Source organism: Liolophura sinensis, chromosome 1 (genome assembly GCF_032854445.1).
Source record: "Liolophura sinensis isolate JHLJ2023 chromosome 1, CUHK_Ljap_v2, whole genome shotgun sequence".
NCBI classification, from domain to species: domain Eukaryota; kingdom Metazoa; phylum Mollusca; class Polyplacophora; order Chitonida; family Chitonidae; genus Liolophura; species Liolophura sinensis.
The window spans coordinates 61,722,419-61,748,933 of NC_088295.1; the positions used below are offsets into that span (position 1 = coordinate 61,722,419).

General features: G+C 39.9%; 1 long non-coding RNA gene across 2 annotated transcripts in view; it reads right to left on the minus strand.

Annotated features, from left to right (window-relative positions):
* LOC135461837 (uncharacterized) overlaps positions 1–26,292 on the minus strand; it is a 40,156-nt gene extending 13,864 nt beyond the window's left edge. Inside the window, exons 1-3 of one of the 2 annotated variants that reach the window (XR_010443403.1) lie at positions 25,600–26,292; positions 16,793–16,958; positions 5,046–5,270 (exon numbers count right to left, since the gene is read on the minus strand). This is a non-coding gene — a long non-coding RNA (uncharacterized LOC135461837). The remainder of the gene's footprint in view (positions 1–5,045; positions 5,271–16,792; positions 16,959–25,599) is intronic. The other variant, XR_010443404.1, reaches the window with a different exon arrangement.
* Positions 26,293–26,515: the final 223 nt, after the last annotated feature.

Here is a 26,515-nt window from a genome sequence, read left to right on the forward strand (position 1 = left end):
TATTGAAACTACTAGTAAAGTGGTAAAAGAAGATGTTTGTTCGATTGGAGTTTCATGTCGTACTCGGGAATATTTCACTTATACAACAGCGACCAGCATTATAACGAACACGGGCGGTTTGCTTATAGATATTCCCGCGTATGACTGGAGACGAAGCCAGCACGAGATGGACTTGAATCCTCAGCTACCGCATTGGTGAGAGGCTCCTGGGTCATTGTGCTCTTGTTATACAGATACCATCTCAATAAAGCCAGTATTTTCTGTTTGTTATTAAATAGGCTACATTCATTTGACAGGCTTGTGTCTGTGCTAATAATTATAACACAAGGTGTTTATTGGTATATAATTAAACCGGTTGATTAATTGCACTGTAAGATTAACTGGATGTAGAAAAAAATGAAGGACTCATCGGAGCATTCACTAAAGAATATTTGTTGTGTTTTCATCATGAAGAAAATAATTAACGTGCTTTTGGCTTAGTCCATTGGAATTTCTTTGATAAGAAGCTAAGCAACTCAATTAAAGATGGTATCAGCTCCACTGTCCTATTTTGTTTCGTCCATTCAGAGAGAGTTGGTTTACACCTCACTGAATACGTTAACAAAATACTTCGTCATCACTCTTTTGTTGTTACGTCATTACCAAGCAGCCCACTTCTTTAACAATGCTAAAGCACGACGAATTCAAGTAAGACTGCGTGTTGAGGCTGACGTTTGTAAATTAGGTGTAAACAGTAGATGGTGATTTCTAAGTACAGCGTACACATTTGTTGTAGTTTTATTCTTTTAGTTGTTTTGGGGGAACGTTATTTATTTCCCCGCGAACGTTGATTTAAAATGTACGAGTCACAAAAATTCGCGCCTCCGCCAATACACTAATTAGCATTACCCTGGGGATTGAACAGGCCTCGCACCTTGTCGCGTCGGACGTGGATTTGGAGTGTCGGGCAAGAGTTGGATGTCAAAACTTGACAACTTAATTGAGCCTTTTTTTTAAGCATGTAGGTATTTATAGAGGAAGTCTTCTCCCTTAAAGTTACCCACAGTTCAGAAATTGATTAAGGGAATGGCTTGGAGGAATGTAGTGGTACAGAGTCCCACAGTTTCTCGTGGGAAGAAAGAGATCATTGACTGAGATAGTCCCGTGTGTCTTGCTCTAGGGCTCAGAGATAAGACTCGTATTTGATCTCATACTTTCCCTCCCTATCATAAGACGTTAGCCCTTTTTCTGGTCGATTTTTTCTCCTTGTCTATCCTCCTATATCTCTTTTGCTACGAACCGAAATAACTGAAGAATTTGTGAAACCTTCTTTAGGTAAGGAAACCTCTTTTTTTATTAGGAAACGTCTTTTATAGTTTTGAAACTTCCATACATCAATGAATTATTGATACACGATTTAAGAATAAAAATGAAGTCTCTGATTAGTTTTCCGTTAAACAACCGTTGAAAACTATGGATTCTCATATGCAACGAATGGTCAATCTTTTTTAAAAAAATTGGAGGGGGGGTTGGGGGGGGGCGGAGTTTTGATGGACAACTGGAATGCGACGTAACTGGGGCATATCACCGCATGAAGGGGTATAAACAATCGTTTACAAGTATCTATATGAGACAAGGAATCAAACTGTAGGCGTTTTCTAAATCTAGAGTAATGTCGTGTCTCACCCATGCACGCGTGGTTGGGCATCCAGGTCTGAACGGAGGTTAAAATACGGCGATTAACTCCCACGGTCTTGAGCAGACGAACCCAAGGCGAATCTGATTGATTTCAGCTGTCATTTAAACAGATAAAAAGGCCAGATAATCTCTAAACAAAACTACAGAAAAAAGGTTTTCTCTGAACCTTTATCATTGATCGCTTTGAAAAGGCCACAGATCATAGACATCAGCCTACTTTTACAGCTATGAGCACCCAGAAGCTGTATACTCTCCTATTCTCTTTATTACAAAGATTGCAAGAACAATCAATCGAGTATAGTGAATAATAGCGACGTGGACACAGGCTGCACAGATAAATATAGATTTTGTTTTTGCTAATCACACTGATATGTAGTTCACACATGCAGTGAAGATTTGAATGGAGACAAAGAAAGCGTGATAGAAACATTGGGAGAACAGAGAAAGATGTATAGATATCTTTTAAACCTTTTTCAGTCCTTTTCAAATGTCATTCTAACATTTACTTAATTATTTATTTGATTGGTTCTTTACGCCGTACTCAAGAACATTTCATTTATACGACGCCAAAGGATTATGATGGAAGGAAACCTGGGAAAATGGCGACCTCCTAGTTCCACCCACCCAGCCTTCCTGCGTATGTCAACTGAGAGGAAACCAGCATGCACTGGATTTGAACTCAATCCTGGGTAATTATGCTGCGTTAGCACGCTAGCCACTAGAACACTGTGGCGCCTTATTCTAGCGTGCATTTTGAATTCATGTGTGGATTGGAGAGCCACACACATTTGCAGCGATGGACAAAAAGTTGCCAAACCACACATACATAATGCTCGTTGCGACTACCAGGTCCATGACATATAAGATCGCGTTTTCGAATCCAGCTCTCGCTCTTTCGGTAGCGGCAAACGGTGTTTCAGGTGATAGCTTTCCGATTTCCTGCACAATAAACTTTTCCTGATGGCGTTAAACACCAATCAATCTACTGCATAACAATAACGCAAAACCATTACTCAGAGCTGTAGCTTGGTTGTTCATATGAAATGCGTGGAGAAAACATATATTTTTTGTCTGTATGTTCTTTTTTGTACGCTAACAGACCGATTCCTTTCGCCATTCAAATTATCATTTTTCGCTTTTGAATTTAACAGATTTTCTTTTGAAATACCAAACTTCAAAGCCAGTGACTGTTAACTGATTCAGCTGAGGGGAAATATGTAGCAGTAGCTCATAACATAACACTATTTAAGCAATTTAATTAAGCAGATCTAATCATACAGTGACTTTAGGCAGTACGCAATTAGTATTAAAAGTCATTAGGCACTGTGCCTGTGGTGAAACATATTGTTGTATAACGTGAATTGCATAAAATACACATATCTGTACATTTTATAAATCTTTTGGAATTAAACATTTAATTATATCTCCAAGCTTTTTGTTGCTATGATTGTTACCACAGAACCTTTGAACCGCACAATATTCTGCACGTAGTGTGGATATCTCTAACATATGGTTCAATGTGATGGGAACGGGGTCGGACATATTGTGGATATCGTCATCTCTAACATGTGGTTCAATGTGATGGGAACGGGACCGGACAGATTGTGGATATCGTCATCTCTAACATGTGGTTCAATGTGATGGGAACGGGACCGGACAGATTGTGAATATCTTCATCTGTAACATGTGGTTCAATGGGTTGGGAACGGGGCCGGACATATGTACTGTGGATATCTTCATCTCTAACATGTGGTTCAATGTGATGGGAACGGGGCCGGACATATTGTGGATATCTTCATCTCTAACATGTGGTTCAATGTGACGGGAATGGGGCCGGACATATGTACTGTGGATATCGTCATCTCTAACATGTGGTTCAATGTGATGGGAATGGGGTCGGACATATTGTGGATATCTTCATCTCTAACATGTGGTTCAATGTGATGGGAACGGGACCGGACAGATTGTGGATATCTTCATCTCTAACATGTGGTTCAATGTGATGGGAACGGGACCGGACAGATTGTGGATATCTTCATCTGTAACATGTGGTTCAATGGGTTGGGAACGGGGCCGGACATATGTACTGTGGATATCTTCATCTCTAACATGTGGTTCAATGTGATGGGAACGGGGCCGGACATATTGTGGATATCTTCATCTCTAACATGTGGTTCAATGTGACGGGAATGGGGCCGGACATAAGTACTGTGGATATCGTCATCTCTAACATGTGGTTCAATGTGATGGGAATGGGGTCGGACATATTGTGGATATCTTCATCTCTAACATGTGGTTCAATGTGACGGGAATGGGGCCGGACATATGTACTGTGGATATCGTCATCTCTAACATGTGGTTCAATGTGATGGGAACGGGGTCGGACAAATTGTGGATATCTTCATCTCTAACATGTGGTTCAATGTGATGGGAACCGGGCCGGACATATGTACTGTGGATATCGTCATCTCTAACATGTGGTTCAATGTGATGGGAATGGGGTCGGACATATTGTGGATATCTTCATCTCTAACATGTGGTTCAATGTGACGGGAATGGGGCCGGACATATGTACTGTGGATATCGTCATCTCTAACATGTGGTTCAATGTGATGGGAACGGGGTCGGACAAATTGTGGATATCTTAATCTCTAACATGTGGTTCAATGTGATGGGAACGGGGCCGGACATATACACTGTGGATATCATCAGCGGCAGGTGTTGGGACGGCGCTGTTGATGTCCTCATGCGCTACCCAGATGATGATGATGGCTTTAGTTTTATGTCGGCTACATTCTATTCAGTGACGCGCACCAACTCAGCGATATATGTTTACCAACTACAATCTTTGTATTTATTTCAAGTGATCGGTTCACTTAGGTCACTAATTTCTGTTTGGCCTTAGGACACTGCATTACATCAACCCCCGTCAACAAATTAATTTCTTTGCAAACTATATATAATAACGACTTCTTTCCGGATAAAAACGGTATATTGTCACGATTATGTTTTGGACAATGAACTCTGCAAGCAGACAATTGAGTATATCATGGTGGAATGCGAACTAGAGAACATCGATATAGGTTTCAGTCAACCATCAGCAGCTGGTTGAAAAGAAAACAAAGGTTTGATACTAAAAAGCCAGCATGATTTATTTGCAGCTCTGCATACAAATACTCAACGCTACGAAAACAAATCAGATGCAAATTAGGAGTAATGAATAAACTTTACAGTCGATTATGGTGCATTGAATAAAGACACGATAATCGGTATGCGGTTTGTTGTAATAATTATTCGGAATAATTTAACACAAATTAGTGTTATTGTTTTACTTTATCACAGAGGTTATGTTGAACGAGTTTACCCACCTGGTCATTGACGACATCAGTTTACATCGGGAGACGTTCGCACGTCAGCTGCTCGCCACCGTGTCACAGCTATCTACAGCTTGGTGTAAAATGACCAGTACTGATGACAGGTGTCAAGTGGAGTGACAAGTGTTCACCGGGAAACGAACACCTCCTGCAGAAGTTCCGTTTCCTTTTTTCTGACTTCATTACGTTTTCGCCGGACTCAGTTATCTTTATCAGACTCTAAAAGAGAAGAGTAAACAGAAATAGAGAACAATTTGACCTCATGAAAAAGTTCCGGCAGGTGACAAAAATCAGAATATTAGTAAATATTATAGTATTAATAGTTCGCATATATTTAGTACATGTAAATGATAAAGTACATACGTGTCTAACTCCGGTCAAGACAATTTCTGTCTTTTCACCCAAAACTTAATCATTTGTTTTCATGCTGCACGTGATACTTGCATGTACACAATTTTATAGTAATCTACAGTATTTCTAGGTAAAACTGTTATAGACGCGAGGCGATATATTTTCGCTGTAAGGTATCTGACGTAGGCCACTGTAGTGACATAAAGACACCCACACTGACATCCGTTTCACTTTACCTGTTATGGTGTGTATTACCAACGTCGTTGTCATTGTGACAGTACCGTATGATCTCAGAGCTCGCGAGATTGTGTGAGAGTGACAAATACACGGTACTGCCTTGTCCACAGAACGCCTTCCCTACTATATACAAGTTTTTTACCGTCATACACCAGCAGGCTGGCGAATGCCTGGTGTGTACTCAAAATCTTTACACCTCTGAGTAAACGCGAACTGGAAGCCATTGTCAACACCACCACATAGTGAAGGATAGGTGTAAGTAAGCTCGCCTTTCAGAAATTCTTGTGCTCGGACGAACAGCAGAAGATAATGTGTGTGCTGTACAAACAAGAGAGTCCAGTATCTGCGACCGTCAGTACACAGGGGCCAGACTTCAATGGGGCTCGACTCGGTATGATCCCCATTGTCAAACGTCTTAACACTAGTCTTATATAGACATTACAAACATAACAGCTGAATGGAAAAAATCTGATGAGCCACACTGACCCAGAAATACCCTGCCCTGGGCTCAGTTATGTACTGTTCACGGGATTGATGCGCCGACAAAAATGCCACCGGTGACCGTCTACATGAACATATAAGTAATCTGTGCAGCCTTGACGTTTGATGTATATAAAATATACAGGAAATAAAATGTGTCGAGACCATGTGCATCACATCAAATGATAACTGGTTTTGGGTTAGATTCTTCTTTTTCATTTTTTTGAAAAGAAAATAAAAATAGGCCTACATTGGTGCGGGATAAGTCCATTATAAGTTCTGTGGTGGAGTGCCTTGAGACAAAAAATTTTGTGGTCGCATCCTTGCAGAAATTCTCATAATACCGCCCTCATAGGGCTTAATCTGGCTTGGACTCGGTGCATGTCTACTAAGAGAATACTTGTCACAAGCGAGTTGATGAGATTGTGCAGAATTTTTTACTACCGATTAAAAATAATTGTTGATTTATTTATGGGATTAGAGATAACGAAAATTTCTCCATGTTCCTGACAAACCTACAAAATGCCGCGGTCAAGGCAGCCAATCGAAGCGTACAAATGTATATGATAGGCCTACAGCTGGGCATGAGATGCTTGTTAACTGTATTCATTCGATAAGCGTAGGAAGATATTGGTACCGGAAGTAGCTAGAAAGGGCGCAGCAACAACAGCAGGGCAGCATTTGGTGAAAAGGCCCTCACGATACATTACATGTAACGATGATAAACATATAATTGTCGTACAAATCGTTCTGTATAAAACATATCCCGCGAACCAACAATGCCGACAAGACCAACAACCTTTAAAATTCTTTTGAGGTTCTACCTTAATTCCACAAACGTGAAATAAGGTTTGTTCGTCGGAAATATAGCGTGTGCTTTTATGTCCTCCGACCAGGCCAGAGACTAAGGTAAGATCTTTGAAGATCAAATATCGTGCCGGCAACATCAAAAGGAGGGGCCAGCCGTGTAAACTCGGGTATAAGATATTATCCGTCCTACACTTCGAGAGTGGGCTATTTGGTCACGTTGAGTACACTATCTAAGTTAGGCACCTCGAACTTCGTAACGATTAGATGTCATACGTTTCCAATTAGCCGCTAATGATCTGCGCGTCTTTGCGAACCAGGTGTGCAAAATGTATCTCGTCGGCTTGTCTAAATACACTGAGAACATCGATTCAATAAAAGATGCCTTAATTACGTTAAATTTGTCATTCTTGTCACAATGTCTATCGAGTGTGGGCCGGCCTCATGGCCAATTGTTAATTCTTATGGACAACAAAGCGCGCAAAAGCAGGTTAATAAGCACACATCATCGATGAAACCAATCAATTACCACGATAAAATCAAGTTCGGTAAACCAGCCCATGGTTAATACATGTTAATGAAGTCATGAATTACATAACGTGTGTGTACCTGAGATAAAAGAATATTAGAGTTGTATTTCGCCAATTCTGTTTGCCAATCATAAATATGACGTCATCGTCAAATTTAAACAGCTGTAGACATCGTCTTTAACACATTAAGCAGTTAGACACGGGGGAAATACACAGACCAAAAAGTTAGCTGTACCCCTAAAAAGTCTTTCTTGATTTCTATTGAAGAACGACACTATAGAGTATTTACTTCAGGATTAAACATATGGGTTGTAAGACCATATATGTGTCGTAATTTTTTTTAATTGAAATCTGGTATATAAAAATGTCTTATTCGATTTTTTTATTTAAATTTTTTCTTATACATATATAAAGAACTTTTAGATCGGTAATGATAATATGTATGAATTTCTCAAAGGAATTTTGAAATTAATGTGTACCGGACACAGATAAATAATTACCCAGCAAGGCCGGTAGAGTTCCTACAGATATGGCTGTCTTTGCAGGAGTTTATCAATTATAACCAACAGCAGTAAAACAAATTTGCCATTTGTCTTCCGTAGTCTCTCAGGAGGGTCAACGTGGCAGGTTTATAAGTAAATTTGTGGTTACTAAAAGAGCGGGGTTAGAAGGGCCACCATCGTACAATCTACACAGGTACGCCTAGGGAATAAATTATTACAAATTTGTCGGGATTTGGTGCATGCGATTCTACACAGGGTTGTTCTGGTTATTATCAAGTTATAACGGAAAATGATAAGTGCCCGATCAGTCTCTAATTCTTTCACGTCCACATTGCTTACCCGTGGATGAAGAATAGCCCTGGCTATTCGCAGGGGGCAATTTCGCATGTGTCGGCAGTAAATTGTCTGCAATAATTTATGGATTTGGTTGCCAGATTGTATTATCAGGGTTTGTCTGGTTTTATTTGACCACGCTTGGAAGAGATTGGTGGCTATCCTCAACCTGACCTGGGATTAACGTTTACACAAAGTTTGAAATATCTCTGAGGAAAGAAAAACGAACATAATCTATACATGTCCACTTAAAAAAGTAATCTGTTTTTGTCTGAGTGATGCTAGAAATTATTCTGTTTTTATTAACATAATATTCTGTCATATTCAACATAATATCTTGTTAGTCTAAAGAATCTTTACGTTGAAATATGGAATAAGTGTTTTATTTTTAACACAACAATCTGCTGCATTAGCAGAATACATTCTAGCATCACTCAGACAACAGATATTGTTGTAAAATTAAGAGATTACTTTTTTGAGTGTACAATGCATACGTAATCATTCGTGGAAAATCTTGATAAAATAGTATAAATATCCAAAACTAGCGTAATTCTGCGACGATAAATTGATGTTCTGTCATTCCTCTTAATTTTTTGTTTTCTGTAATCCCCTGAGAGGCTGCAATGCAAAGCCATCAAAGAGAGTCTGGCGCCTAAATCCTATATATACTGGATGACTGACTGATTCATTGACTGCTTCACTAACTGATTGGCTGCTTAAGTCATACGACTGAATGAATTGTGAGCGTGTAGACGGACTGGCTGACAAGGCGAATGATCGGCTGATAAACAGACTGGCTGTTTTTTTTAATCACCCATTTGTAAATTTATTTGACTGGTAAGTTGAACTCAATAAGACGGACCTGGAGTTTTCGGATTAAACTACCGCCCTTTGTCAAGTACGTGACATACCTCTTGACTTAAAGCCGGAGCCGACCCAGAATGACCTGGATTCGAACTCACAACGTCTCTGGTCAAGAGCGAGCTATACCACCTTAACCAGATGAGTCATAGCGGATTGTATCATAAAATGACTAACTGATTCATGTTTCCGCGACTTAATGACCTACGAACTTGCCGCCTGTCAAACAGACAAAAAACAAAACAAAACAAAAAACATACACACACACACACACACACACACACACACACACACACACACACACACACACACACACACACACACACACACACACACAATCACAAACTGATACACCGTTCACTGACCAAATAACTATGTGAAATGTGAGATTTATATATAGGTTAAGATACTGACAGAACTAGTGCATAACGGACTCGTGAACTGAAAAAGTAAGTAAAGCACAAACCCGTTGTATATGAATATCTGCCTAAATGACATACTGACTAAGTGAAGAACTAAATGATTGTCACATTATCTGGTAAAGATCGATTTACCGACTTACGATATGAGTCACAGATATCGAATGACTAGCACAATGACGGTCCGGACAAACTGTCAGGTAAACAAGTAAAGTTCGACTCAATGATTTACGTTATATGATTGGCAGGTGTTACATTTAACCTACTAACAGACTTACGGACTGAGCGAATGCACTATCCCGCTCTGACAATTTGTCTGCCTTCCCGACTTGTCTTGATCATCACCTCTGCTTTACGTATGCACCTATATTTCACGCACTGTAAATATATAGCACTGACTGGATCCATCGCCAGTTAAGTACTCACTTATAAAACTAAGTTAGTATCGTAAAATAGGTAAAATTAGACCGTGTACTATTTAGTTATAAGCCACGGTGAAATAGGTGAGCAGGTCTAATCTTATAATACAAAACAATTAAAGGGATGCTCATCAGCAGAGATCTAACCTAGATATTAATTTATTAATAACTTTTCAAAAATTCTGAAAAAAGGACGCAGGAAAATAATAAAGAATGAAATAGCGAATAATGTAAATACAAAAATAAATCGGAAAAATCGGAACAGCGGAATAGAGATACATATATGATGTACTTAAAATTGGCTACATTCAGTATTTAATATGTTTATTGACCAAAATAACAAGATAAACCCATTGCAATCCGTTCTACATGGATGATGACCATGGCTGTTTGCGGAGGCTTTCCCGGCATTTTGGTCTTTGTCATAAAGCTGTTTTATACTACGTCGTCATGCATCATGTGGAAAACTTTGCTATACCGCGGCTCATTGAGAAAGATTGGTTGATTGGTCACTTGATTGATTGATTGATTAACTGATTCATCTGATGTTTGAAATGCTCTTCGGCAAACATTATTACAATATATGTGATAAGAGAAGAACGCTCGATTTCTTTGGTCAAGGAGAACAGAATTGTAGCCACGTCATAACAAACAGGTTATATCGGGCATGTGTCAAAGACATTTAAAATGAGTCTTTAATTTGTGCTATATGACCTTAACTCAGTCTATACCTCTCTAAAACATATCCTACAATTCAATGTCGAGTGTTACACTATCATGTAATATGTCTCTTGCCTTTGAAACTTTGTAAACTGTTTGAAACGGAACACTCTGTTAATGAGTAAGTGATGTGGGACTGCATGCTGAACATTGTGTAAACGATCTTTATACTCCAGTATGAAGTTAATAGAATGCGATGTTTTGTAAAAAGGGCTTGGTGAATGGAACCACACTCTAATACCTAGTGCATTGCTTCCTTTTAAAGATTAACAGCAAATATGTGAAACAGTCTGAGCGCAATACATGTATTTAAATGGCGGCAATGTGGAAAACAACGCAAGTGACATGGGGAGCCATGCAAAGCAATAGTGAAGTGTTCTTCGCAACGAGGAGTTAGCAATTCTCCAAGGCAATATGAAATATATATGAAGTGAAGCGGCAGAGGTCACATGGGCCACTTGTAATCTAATTTAAGGTGTGTCTTACAAGTAAATGAACTTAGGCAAAGTGATAGTTTGCTAATTCCTGGCGGGGCCTATCGGAGCCTTCCTCCGAGCATGGCAGACGGTTTTCCCGCGTATTCACCAAGAGGTTGCTGTGCCAGCGTTGTGCCGAGAGCACAGGCCTCAGTCACATGGCGACGGAGGTGACATTGAATAGATATTAACCTTCAAAACTATTCCACGCAGTGACGCATGCGCTCCACTGAGAGAGAAAGGAAGCTGACGAAAGAGAAGCACTTGATGTGCTGACATCGTTTATATGTTCGCGAGCACAGCTGTCATCTATGTAGGTGGCGCACCGATCAACTGATCCATCAGTTTTTGTCGGCATTTTCAAAGGAATCTAGGTGATTTGTCTTAACTTTAAAGGCCCAATTACTCCTGACAAGAAGTTCATTATACGCAGGCCAGTGATCGCTTTTGTTTTGTCTCCGCGTTTGACTGACGTACATCACAATCTTATTAACAAATTAATTGTCATTGTATAATGCTGTTACAGCTTCAAGCTTGATTTAAAATAATGTCTTTAATGAATGTTTTACTGGAAGACCAGTAGTTCGTTGCTTTTCTATCGTATCCAGTGGCTAGACCTTATCATCCAGTGATTCAATTTCTTATCAAGCAGCAGATTAAAAATCTTTAATCTTGAATGCATGAGGATCCGTATATATACGAGCTCGGATTAAGATCGGGAAAGCCAATCGTATATAGTCTGTGAACCAAGTAACTGAACTGACTCTTTTTACAGATTTAAGCTCCAAATTTTTCTAACTTTTGAGCTTAATCATATACATTATACTCTAATGTTAACCCCCTTACAATCAGGCTGATACCACTTAACAAACTCATAAACAGTGTTACTATACTTGATCTCTCCACTCTTAAACTAGTTGATTTACCAGTGGGTTATAAACAGCCAATTAAAAAAGATATGGCTTTGTCTGCCGTAAAAATACAATTATGGGGGGAAAAAGAGTGAATGAATGATGCAAATAATTCATTAATTTGCCGGTTGAACTACCGTACCTGTATTTGATTTGAAACTCTTTCGATTAATTCAGCCCTGAGTTCGGCGTGTTACATAATTCAATCATTCATTCTGTTGATGTCTTTATGTATTCTGTCGTCCATCAATTCACTCCATATAGCCATGCTTTACCTACCACCTTACAAAGAAAATCAAAATTATCACACGAAAATCAATATCTGCAATAAAAACAATATCATGAGATGGAGAAAAACATCATCAAAACATTCAATAAGGCGGTGACTAATCATATTCTCAAACTTATAACGGTGACCTCATCTTTAGAAAATGATACAGTGACAAGTTATACCTGAATGCAGCGTATTTTCTTCAGTCAAGAAGATTTTGTTACCGGTAAAAGTAAGGTTGGTTTCAAGTTGCCTAGGGGGAGAGTAAATTACGCAGTGGCCATTTCCGATATCACTTTCGAGCACATTGGTTCTGTGTTCGACAGATATGCCTAATTAAATTGAGATTAACTAATGGGGGCAATGAAGAAAGGGAGGCGTTGTTTGGGTTTAATTATCAAGATACAGGTATTTTAATGATTTTGATGAAATGTTTTTCACTGTTAAAATAATGCCAGACAAGTGCAATGAGAGATTTTAAATTGTGATTTAAAAGTTCTTTATTTGACTGGCCACAGGTCTCTTGTAAAAACCAGTTTTCTATTTTAAAGCCTTTAAAGTGCATTTGAGCCATTCATCTCTTCCAGCTGTGTCCCTCTGTGCGATAATTTACTTCCAAGTTCTTAATCTGTCGTAAATCTCAAACATTAGCTTTTAAAGTTTCCCCACGCTGTTGTTGCATAATGGCTACCTGCAATGACCAAAGTTGACGATCTTTGTATGCCTCGTTACCCAAAACACTAAATGGCTTTCACAGTCTTTATCCTCTCAGAATTGATACTGAATAAAGGACATCAAGTAGAAGATTCGACTATATCGCTCCATTCGCAGAAACGTTACAAAGTCATTTCTCTCAACAGCCACTTGACAAACCGTTCGACGCCTTGACTTTGAGATTAGAGTCGTTTCTTGTCATTTCACACGGTCCGCTGTCGTGTCTAAAGGAACGTTGTGTTTCCCTTTCGATAATTGGAAAATGATGTAAAAGGTGCCAAGTGAAGAAAGGTAGATACAAAGGTGATTGCGTAAGTGATCGACGATCAAAGGTCAAATTTAATTCAGTCGAGAAATTTAGGGCCGTCAGGATTGTCAGGTGGTCACTGACCGTATCAGCTAAATTCTCCAAGACACACGGGTGTGTGTAAACTGATAGGCCTCTCTCAATGTACTTAATCCTCGAGATATAGGTATATGAGGACAAAGAGCAAGTCGAGGTCCCGGCTTGGGATATATGAGACCTGCTGATCGCATGGGCAATGGGTTGTCCGTTCTGGGAAGATGGCAACACTCCGGTGATTGAAGTTTCTAGGGGGGAGGAGGTTTGTGTGTATGTTTAGAGAGAACACAGGCCTTCCCACAACCGGCTATTCTGTAGCCCAGTTAAGTTCAACTAAACTCTGGATATAAACCGACTCTTGTGAACAACTCACGTTTCTTCTATGTCAGGACTTTGTGACGACCTAACGCCTCGATTCGAACAAGAAAATGATTTCGAGTTCTTTCACACGAAGAAAAACCTCCAGAGAGCGGACTTCTCACAACGTCCATGGTTGGGGCACGCAGTGTTAATTGCGCTGTTCCCACCCCGAAGGCGCAGAGTAGGCTTGGGCACAGGCCCTCGGGAGGCCTGCGCATGGCCGACTCTTTCAGGCAATGGTGACAAGCTATTTCCACATGTCAGAGGAAAGACAAAAATGGCGCTTTAGCATGCAATGCTAGTTGGCGGAAAATGTCCCAATGCCAATGGAATGAATTCAACTGTAAGCGCTCTTAACACCCAAGCCCTGACTTTAAATTAGCCATGTCACATGCAGAAGGAAATCTTGAGAGGGCCTCATACAGCCGCTTTGAGGGCTCCGCAATTACTAACTACTGAACACACCAATTCCTTGTGGAACAATCGGGCTGGTTTTTTGGACAGGACCGAACTGAAATATGACGATAAAATAATAGCGATGGGAGACCGAGTCAGAGTTAGACGGGGTTGAGCGAGAATATTAGAGACCGAAATATGTTCTCATTTTAGACCATTTTTTTTTTCAAGAAATATTTTAATTTCGGTAACTATAGAAGTACTGGAGAGGCGCTTGACTGCGGTCAATGCCTTGTTCCTTGGGGAGCGATTAGATACCAAAAGCCCATTAGCAACGAGATCGCCACGTTTATATGCAAATTAACGGCAAGGAAAAGGTGCCACGACAACAGCTTGTTTTTGGGTACAAACTGCTTTGTCACATACCACAGGCCATTTACAGCAAACCTCAATTTGTGAACCCATATGCTAGCCATTAGCTAATATGCAAATCGCCTTGGAGCATTCTTTTCCCCTGTCCTATTTATCACCCCTTAATTCGCTTACCTCCCCCCTTTATCACTGCTAAGGCTCCCGTTGGAAGAGTTCTAACACTTTAGCTTAGTGTGCAAATAGAAATGGTTAAACCTTATAGCCTATACCAAACTCTTGGAGGTATGAATCTAAGTTATCCGAGACACACGAACAGCAACTGTTGAAAAACAAAAGATGAAAAACTGAATTATCCAGTTGTGAAAATCTGGAAAGCAGAAACTTCCGTGTCATGGGGTCGTTCATTTGTACTTTAAATGGATCTCACTTTAGAAACATTTTGAACCAAGCATATCAAAGAAATGTTTAGTTGTATGAGTTCATTTTTCAAAGAGCTTATTTAAAAAAAAATAAACAAGTGACTTACAGGTTACTTTGTTAGTAGTCATTATATAAAGGTCTTTCAGTCCAGGGTTTACGTGGCATATAAGTCAGTCTAAATCTGAGGATATTAAAACGTCTATTTCTTCATATCATTTAAGGTCACACCAAAATTGCAGGTATACTACACCATACTGTAATGTGGTTCGCTTTGATCTGTTACATCGCATTATCCAAGCAGGCGTTTACGCATAGGACAGTGCAAGCATGCATATTTTTATTTTTAAACGGAGTTTTGAAAAGAAATATATGCCTTATAAATAAAGAATTATATATATATATATATATATATATATATATATATATATATATATATATATATATATATATATATATATGTGATATATATATCACATTAAATAAAACAAAAAATGTAACAGTGCGATATAGGATATACACATCTTTCTCTAACAGTTCCAAGAATATGTGTTTAATGTATCCTTGACAACGCCTTCCATAATCTTCATAATCGTCACTTGATACTGTGCATGAATTAGTGTGAAACTGAGGCCAGAAAATCTTTTAGATAAGAGATAAAAAAAAACATTTAGATAAGATATCTACCACTGTTTCCTTTTGTTTATATGTGTGGCACAGTCGTCAGTGCCCTTTTCTATAAACACATGATTAGAGTTGAAAACAAAGTCTAACATTCTTAATCAGAGAAAATAAAAAACGTCCAAAACGTTCTTAGATTACGGAAATTGCTAATACTTAATGACTATTTCTTAGGCGAGCTGAATTAAATGAAATGCTGGCACATGTATAAATGTCGAACACATGAATTGCGATATTAAAGAGTGATTGGTGAAAAAACTGATTAATATGTCAATCAATCCATGAATCAATTCAATCAGTTAAACATTAAATACATCCGCGAATGAATAGATGTTATTGGTGGTAAGTGGCGTGTGAACAGAAAAACGTTGAGAAGAAACTGTATTCATTGAAGCTTGTGAATTTCGCGCCTAATTCACCGGCTATTTATTGCGCCTTAAGACATTGGCATCTCCGATGTTTCCCAGCGATAAGATCACACTGGCTTGGGAAACGATGAGGGTTTAGTAGATTATCAACATATATACACTGCTTAGCTTAACTATGTGATTGGTTTCATCTCAATATAATTCAATTTGTGCAGAGGAAAATTAATGGCGATTGCCTTGCTGTACTCAGCGAGAAAAAACGATCTTGGCAAATGCCTAAAACTCGTAAAAAGCCAATGGTCTAAGTCGGAACACAATTAAGGTCATCAAACTGTCTTATAACTGAAGGAAAGTGTGTAATTTGCCACAATGAGGATTTGAGTTTGCCCGTTGATTTATTTCACTTTTGTCAAAATTTGACGGCAGATTACGATCGAGAGGGGGAATGAGCTGTGCAATGGCGTAATCGGTCTTCTGTGTAGCCACCTTAGGTTACCTTATTCCAATAAAACAATTATGTAACAGACTAAATTAGTTAAGAATGCCGACTCACGCGTGGTGTCAAGTACTCCCACAGGCTGGCCGGGCTAGAATTTGGTTTGAGATTATACCAGAGCCAAAGGTCATCGAGCGCACTTCCGTTTCGTTTCGGGACACAGTTCCCGATTTCGTGAGTCAGCCCTAACGGCTCGCGACACCCCATTACGTTAACCCTATCCTGTCAGGCGCTTTACCCTGATCCCCGAGTCTGAACCCTTTCTGGAAGTCTTACCGCTCTTCGCCCATCTTCGTTTTGCTCGACTGCTCTTCCAATCAATTTTCCAACCTGTCTCTTTGGGCTGTGTTGATTTCATGCATTGTCACTCGCCATTCAGACGTAATACATGCAGCAGTCCACGTTGTTTGAGCTGCCGGCACTCGCCGCCTGACTCTGCATGCTGGCGGGTTATTTGGGAAAGAGAAAGGAGATAGAAAAGTCCAAAGATTAATAGAAATACACTAATTCAAGCCTCTAGTTTTAACAATTATTCTACACCAGCTAGTTTGTGTACAAGAACAGGGGTTTTCGAGCAATCGTCAAAATTGACCGTGCCCCGGACGAAAATGCCTTTCGATAAGACGGAAGAAAAAAGTCAAACCCTGAGACAAAACTCATGTGTGCATTTCGTGCCTTTAAGGACTGATTTTAGGACATTTTTCCTTTTTGGGGGCGGGAGGAGGATGCGCTTGTATTATTCTGTGTGCACACCGTCTTCGGCTGATGAGCGTCAATGTTTTCTGATCACATAACCCATTACAATTGTTATGGTGCGACGACCCGGTGGAATAAGAAGACTCGGTTTGGCCAATTGACACTGGGAAGACATCGTGGGGATTACGCTTCCTCTTTACATGTTTCCGCATCCACATTCGAGGACAAGCCCAGTCGCCCCAACCAATACTTAAAGCTCAACTCAAACTGTTTTCTTAAGTTCTCGCTTCTATCCAAAGCCTCCCTTTCTCTCTCTTCGCTTGTTTTCGTTCTTGTCGAATAACATGTCAATTGGATTGGTAATGTCTTACACCTCAATAATCATTGATTTAGACCTGGTACTTAACAAGCCAAAAAAACTATGGAGACAATCCATGTTCTTTCTGAACCAATATTGTTGCTTTTAAAAATGGGCACTTTACAAGTCTAATGTTTGTCCTGAATGGATTCAATTGTGCAATGTTATTTCTTCCCTACACATGATGGACTTCTGAAGTAGCAGCCTGAGCCAATGAAAATACTTGAAGCCCATCAGGGTCATATTTCATGACCAAAACAGGATTATTTCGTTCAGAGAGTAGTGAAAACAAATTTATTCACGATACGAATTAAAGTATACATATAGAGTATTCTACAGGAACAATTCTTCTATAACATTTCCCTGGATAAAATTTCCATTTTTTTATTTTTGGCGAATCTAGATTTTGCTGTTCTTGAAACATTACTGTTAGGTTTTCATTTTATTTCCTCTTTACCCGTTTATTTATTTTGTGCATTCCATTGACGTTTTACGCAACCAGGCACTCTAGAATAATAATAATAATAATAATAATAATAATAATAATAATAATAATATTAGATAAGAATTATGACGCAGAATTATGACGCAAGGCACCCGGGCAGAGCTAGGGGAAACCCACGACCATCGACTGTCTCTGCACCCATAGAACGCAATCTCTTGATCTATTGCTGGGTTTGAGCTGGCTTAGTGATGTAAAGCGTTGCACTTGTTACGACCGAACTATCTCTGACCAAGGAAGTCTCAGATTCAGGAGTATATATATGCCTGACATCCCAGGAACTGGTTTCCTCCCCCAATAAACCTGACCGCCATCATATTAGTGACAAAGGTCTATGGTTGTATGCTCCAGGCACTCTGGTTTCCTCCCCAAATAAACCTGACCGCCATCATATAAGTGACAAAGGTCGGTGGTTGTATACTCCAGGCACTCTGGTTTCCTCCCCCAATAAACCTGACCGCCATCATATAAGTGACAAAGGTCGGTGGTTGTATACTCCAGACACCCTGATGTCCTCCCCAAATAAACCTGACCGCTATCATATTAGTGAAAAAGGTCGGTGGTTGTATACTCCAGGCACTCTGGTTTCCTCCCCAACTAAACCTGATCGCCATCATATAAGTACCAAAGATCGGCGGTTGTATACTCCAGGCACTCTGGTTTCCTCCACCAATAAACCTGACCGCCATCATATAAGTGACAAAGGTCGGTGGTTGTATACTCCAGGCACTCTGGTTTCCTCCCCAAATAAACCTGACCGCCATCATATTAGTGACAAACGTCGTTTGTTGTATACTCCACATCACTGTGGTTTCCTCCACCAATAAACCTGATCGCCATCATATAAGTGACAAAGGTCGGTGGTTGTATACTCCAGGCACTCTGGTTTCCTCCCCAAATAAACCTGATCGCCATCATATAAGTGACAAAGGTCGGTGGCTGTATACTCCAGGCACTCTGGTTTCCTCCCCAAATAAAACTGACCGCCATCATATTAGTGACAGACGTCGTTCGTTGTATACTCCAGGCACTGTGGTTTCGTCCACCAATAAACCTGATCGCCATCATATAAGTAACAAAGGTCGGTGGTTGTGCACTCCAGGCACTGTGGTTTCCTCCCCCAATAAACCTCACCCACGTCGTAAACGACACAAAAAAAATTGGAACAAATCTTTCAACACGAACTAAACAAATAAACAAAATTGAAAGAAAAACATGTGATCGAGACAAACAAAAAAGTCTCCACCAGTCCACTGGCTGATTTTTCTGTATCAGCTGCGTGCGAGGATCACGCTGAATAGGCTTTGATGATTAAGGTCGAAGCAGCAAATCACCCTGATTAGAACTAGGTTATATATTCTGACGACGTCGAGGAGATACCGGTAATTCTATCAACTTCAAGTTGGCCCCCCGAGGCATTCGAACATGGACCACCTCTCTCGGCGTCCCACGGCTTGCCAGCAGAGCCACAGTCGTGAGCTTTGTTCGGAAAGCTTTGAGCCCGAAGGCAGACGGGCTTTTTCGCCCCTAATCGCGCAAAAATATTTTTCAGCTGAGAGGAAGTCGCTATATATGAGAAGTAAACAAGTGTAAGTTTTAGTAGTATATTGGATTGTGCGAGACATAAAGTTTTACGAAAATCTAGAAAAAAAATAGTGTCAATTGAACAGAGTTGTAAATGTCAAACGTAAATGATACCAGGAGGTCAGATGGGACAGTCGTGCTTTGTTTCCCTTGCATGGCACGGTCTAAGTGATAAACAATTTAATTATATGCACGAGTCCACAATTTAAGTAGAGATCAATAAAGTTTGTCAGCATTGAGAGTTAGATCGATAAAACTGACCACACACAAATTACCCCAGCGTTTTGCCCGCAGAAGAAAAAAAAAACAAAACGACAAAAAAAAAAGAAGAAGAAGAAAAATGCTCGCCAAGTATGATTTGCAATGCGAACTTGTGTTTTGCCATTTACATGAACAGTTATAATAAATCGTAAGTGAGGTAAGTAAGAGGCCGTATTTCAATAGTTACGCGTGACCATTTATCAATTACCCACTGTCACCGTTGTTCTGGTTTTGATGGCTAAGCTACAGATCTTTTATTATGTTAAGGCTATCTTGTGTTTTGTGGTGACTTGATGACGATGACGAAGCCATAGCGATAACTGGTGTCATTATGATGTTATTGCACACATGCTTTATCCGCGTCATTAGTTTTACGTTCGCAGAACCAAATCTCAGCACATCCCATCATAAAATTGTACTGTGTTGGACTACGAAAATAACGACGCCATTATCACGAAGTCGTTTCAACTGGGCTGTTATGGCCGGGCGAAAATTGGAAATTATCAATATGTCACTCATTTCTTCTAATATCTTCGTGTGGTCTCTTGGCAACGTACATTAAAAATATGGTCGAGTCTAGGCAACACCAAATGTACGAAAGTCGTCAGTCGAGACGTATTGTTATGTAATCTTACTGTGTTACGTCACTTCGTTTAACCATGGTGTGTTTAATGCAGCAGACACGTTAACGGTGGAAGAAAATTTGAAATATCATAACAAAAAACACTGATGTCCCGGCCTTTATATTTGTATTTGGCTTGGCATGTTTTATAACTTGCTTTAAACCACGTCGAAATTCTTTACTGACATACACAGTCTTACTTTTAAACCGTTTTCATTTATGGATTTGAATTACTTAGGCTGGGCTTCAGGATGTGCTCACTGTTACAAAGGTTAGTTTTATGAGAGGAAGAACCCCCCCCCCCCCCTTTGCCAGGCACCTGATAAACTTCATAAGTTAAGTCGCAACTGAAGTAGCCAGAACTGGATTCGAACTCGCTACCTCACAACGGACAGCTACGCTTTACAGGAATTAGCCACAAATTAATATGCTACAGATAGAGACTTGTGCACCGAACAACCCTGTCAGATTATACTTGATCGCTCTATTCGCTCAGCCCCTGGCTAAAATGAAAATGATTTATGCGCTTTTAATTAATTATCAATAGACCACCCATCACATTTTGGCATATAAGCCTACCCTGATTGTATGTCTTTGGGTACTTTGTTCTTCCAAGTTGGAGTGGGAAAAAATGCCGATGCCGAACTTTAAGTGGTTTCTTGGTCTGTACATATTGTGGTATAAGGAACGCATCGCCGCGCACACCTGCTGTTTCTTCTTTATCAGGGTTTAGATAAATACAAATCTTACTATGTATTTGTTCTCTGTATTCCCTGACTATGTATTTGTTCTCTGTATTTCCTTTCTATGTATTTTCTCTACTTTTGCAAAAGTTAAGGTATCTATTTTTAAACGGCATTGTCTTGGCTATATATATATGAAATGAGAAAACAGAAAATAGTTTCCGGTTTGATACACGAATTACGCACCAGCTTTATTATATATACTACGAAAATTAATCACAAAAACAAGATATTACAAGCCTATAGCACTTAAAGTTGTCTGAGCCCATGGTTTGTATCACCTGTTTTGAATGGCGGTTAGGATCAGTTTCCTTCAGAAAAACTAACAGCGCGTGCTATTGGCTGTTTTCATTTTAGCTACAGAGCGTCCGGAAATGTCTTACATTTCAAATTGTAGGTATATCCGATATAAGTAAATCGTGCCTTGGAGCTAGCCCATGTAAACTCAGGTTATTGTTTGTAGGTGTGAGGCTATATCAAACTACAGCTGTCAGACTACAGTCTCGGGTTGTAATTCTAATTGACAAGGAAATAATATAGAGCTCGCGTGTGTGCAAAATGTCAAGCGAATTGACCTCAATATACTGAAAATACACACACACACACAAATCACGCGTTATTTCTCATATAACGAGAAAAGACGAGACCTTATATACGCTCCGCCCAGAAATGAACGGACGCTGAATTTAACGTGCCATTTTCATAGGATTAATAGAGTTTTGACCTTATTTATGTACAAGGGGAACTGTAGTAGAAATGCTAGACACGTCAAAATATAACAATATCAAGCTTATTTACTGAGTAAGAAGGATGATGACACAAATACTGACATTAATGGATATTTATGAATTAGAGGTGTATAAGTTCAATTCTTCATTACAACTGTAATGCTCAGTTACAAGCCTGACATCTTATAAAAGGTATATATAAATGTTATACATTTTCAATAAATAAACCAGAAAGTTACATCGAATGAAAGCAAGCCACAAGTTAATCAATCAGTCAATCATTCAGAGAGTAAACTATCCTGCTATTTCTTATCACAAAACCTTAGGTTTTCTAAACGTCGTGAGTGACCGTAAAGTCCCACAGGAAGTACCGCACTGAATACGTATTCACACGTACTGTAAATGGAATAGATAGGTTAGTTAAAGACTCAACTAAAGGCGCCCTCCCACAAACTGCCCGCAGTGACCGATCTTTGACAAATGGTGACGACCGGAAACGCGACAATGGATCTATTACTGGACACCAAAAAAGAGGGGAGCACTAATAGCCTGAACAACTGCACTGAGGCACAGCGCTGTATCATTGGGTGCTAAATGAAAAATACATTTGATCTGACCTATGGTATGGGAGCTTTATGGGTTTAAGTGCATGTCACTCGGTGTAAATATCAAACTGTATGTACTGAAACAACGCAACATCAGCTTGTTCTGTGAACCGACACGACATGATATGTTTTGCCTATACCATGATATTAGTTTGCCGTTCAACTTTGTAAAGCAACAGCGGAATTACCACTAGAGTTATGAAATTACAACTTGTGGGAATTAAAGTGTAAGCTAAGAAATGTGAAATATTGTTTTCGTGCTCATATTTCATTTCATGTCGTTGTGTCTATAAAGCGGACAGTGAGCCAAGTCTTACAATAGTGACTCTTATAGCATTTGAAAGCGGAAAAAGGCATTTTTTAAAAACAGAATAGTGTTCATGAATGATATATGCTCTCTAATGGAAAACACGCACATGTATCAGCCTGTATAAAGTGTACCTAGGCTACATCTAATGTATCACTAAATTGGTTGTTCTCATAACTGTCTCTAAGTCTGTATATGTTGCACATTTCACTGTGTATTCAACTGCATCGACTTACAGGTGCCGCGAATCTTTTCCCCTGTCATACAAGCCCTAAGCTTGTGACGTACGGAGACCCTTACCCTATGTAATGCTGCATGTGTCCTTGGGACAAGCTACTTTGCTGGAGGGTCCAACAAATCCGCCTAATACGCCAAATCAACAGATCAATGCTTTATAAAACGATTAAAAAATCCATAGCAGGCCTCTTGCAGTGACAGAAACAAACATCTTTCAGTGCTGTCCTGCCCTCAGAGAATTCGCCCTTTTAAAGACACGCTGGTGGCAGTACCTTTGAGTTCCGTCGAGGATAGCCCTCTAATGTAATTTGGCCAGCCCAAACCTAGGCGAAGACTCGGAAATTTCCCCAGCTTGATGGTGGAGAATAGACACTACGCACGCGCTGACAGAAGTCACAATCGTCAGTAATTGAGTTTGGGGTGGCTAGTTAAATTTTCCTTTCCAATTATTAATAATTTTGCCAATACCAAACTTTAATTGCTAAAGGAAATTTCATTACGTTCCACCATACAAGCTGTAGCTACGTGCAGTCCACATAATTCTTCTCCAACTGCCAGATAAAAAATTGCTGAAGAGGTATAGGAAATGAATGTCCTCCGCCTCCGCCATTATTGACGACATGGCTGACCTCCTTTCTCTTATCTTCGAAGTGAGTAACAAGAATTCCAGCTCCCGTAGTCAATGCAATTTTGCCATTTTCTGGGGGAAGAAATGGACATTTACTTCTGGGAAGAGAAATGACAAATTCTCACCGAGACGCTAGATCTTTTGATCGGCAATATAGTATCTCATTCCCCCATATTTCGAGGTGATCATAAAATGCTCTGGGAATTTTTGATCGTTAGTTGAGCTTTTGACAAACGAGCAGATAAGCCGATCGAGGCCACTTGGCCTCCGCATACAGTTGCTCCTAGTGCACTGGGAGCTAATATCAAAAATACTTGTGACGATTCACAGTGGCCTACTATCCTAAACCTCTGATGAAATTTCTGCCTATTAGGACGCAGATGTGATAGGGTATTGGTGAATCTGGCGTTGACAGCCCCCGTCTCGTACTTTACCGCGATGCCGGCATATCATTGAAACGTGGCCATTCCAGCTGCAGATAACATAGCCCAGCCCAAGACGAGCTAATTTAGGCTGGAGAATAAATCACTTGTATTGTGGACATGACAGCCAGTATAGAGAACACTATTCTCATTTTCTTTTCAAAAAATCCTCAGTCCGTTTATTATGTTCTGGGCACAAGAAGAATGAGAAAATTGATCTGCGACTAAGTAATCGTCGTCGTAGTTACGCTGTGGTATGCAGCTCTCGGTTGTATAGATTTGTTGGTTTTGACTAACGACCTGATGTATTATCCCGCCAGAAACGCGGCCTGAATTTCAAACTTTGAAAAAGAAAACAGGATATTGGTAGACGAACTCACATCTATACGAGGCCACGCAGTCGCATTGTGTTGCTTTACTCTGCACGAATTTCAAGCATGTTTAAGTTCGTTAAAACTCGTCTAATTAATAACACGGTCGATTGGGGGCGACACATACAGTCATTTGTTTCCCGTGTTGACGAATTATATGTCAGTATTCAAGCTCAGTTTCAAGATAGTTAAATCTATTGGGAACGCTTCTCGCGTATCTGTAACCTAAAACAAAATCTGAGAACTATTTCAAACTTTTTCTGTCTGCATCATACTACGAATTTATAAGCTAGCAGGTCACGTGTTCATTAGTTTTAAACTTAGATACGAAAAATTCATTTGTATGTGCACGATAACCATTATAAGTAAGGGTTTATATGACGGCCCATCAGGGAATCTGGTTCTGCACGGTATCCAGGAGATTTTATAGATCCCTATATGCTGAATAGCTGACTCATGCGCGTGCGCAATTCTCCACCTACCGGGACAACGTTAACTTAACTATAATTATCATTTTGCGTGAGATCAGCAGGTATTGTGTCATTGTTGTATCCCAGTAACGTTGAGTTCGGCAATGGTCTTTGAACAGGATACATACTCTCGCCGTGTCAGCGATAATATTTTATGAAATAATAAAACCGTAACAAATACTAATCGGAAATACTGCCCATTGACACGACATCAGCAATGATTTGTTTTTAAGTTTCACATCAATTTGAAAGAGGTCACAAAATTTTTATTAGGATGTTATACTATACTTATGTCATGTTTAGTGATCAACTGGAGATCAAATTTCGAAAAAAAAAATAACAACAAAACTTTCTGTTCTTAAATGACATTAAAACTTAATTTTAATTATGATACATAGAGGAGATATTTCGTAAACTTTCTCATTAATCATCAATTGTTTTTTAAGTGACGAGTGCATCGCAGGGCCATTATCAGTTAGCAGAATACCACGTCTACAAAGCTTTCACTTTTTTCATGCAGCATTTACTGCTCACCACATATTAACTCACCTCTTCAGGTACATAAAGTCTCAGATGTGTTTCTTGGGTAAACCGTCCGCCCGAAAAGGCTATCCGCGTGCTGTCATCGGGCTGTTTGGATAATCCGGAAGTTACTGGAGTAAAGATGCAATCAACCTTGCTTTTCAAAACACACGTTCTTCGCTTTTACAACATCCGGGGGTTTTCCATCTCCTTAATTTGGACTTAACAAGGACAGGGTTGATTTCATGGTAGCCCTGTCCCTATAGAATACGTCAGTGAGGATAAAGGCCTATAGGCAAGCTTGGTCAGCGGCCCGAACGTCAAAACTTTCCACGTGAACGTCAAAGCCTATGTAGACGTAGCCATGTATATATATATACAGTCAGGCTGGTTTCATCGTGTTCTTTTAATCAGATTGGTTTACCGAAAGGCGTCGCGACTTTCGAAACGACTGAGGTTCACTGGTGACACATGCACGGGTGTTCAGGGGCGACAGCAGAGGTACAGGGCTTGTAAGATGCTCGCTGTGATTTGCGTTAACTTCTACCGTACGTGTTTACTGGAGATGTCCGCCCTAATGCCGGCGGTGTCACGTCAGCACACGGAATCTAGAACATCATGGAGTTGTGGGTCTCTTGGTACATACCCATGGTCCCCGTGTCCCCGTCTGCCCCAGCTTACCTCTCTATCTACCCCCACAGCCATCCTCCTTCCGCACTGTCCGATGAGAACACTGCCGTTTACGTGCGAGCTCCGAGTCACAATGAAAAAAGGGTGAATATATTCCCGGAGTAGTGTTCAGATCGCCTTACGAGATTATGGCATGGTTAAAATTCAACAGCTGTAGGGGGCAATAGGCCTTCATCGAGGCGACACCTCCCCATCTTAATTTCTTCCCAACACAATAAGATCCCGACTTCTCATGAATAATATTAATGCTTGA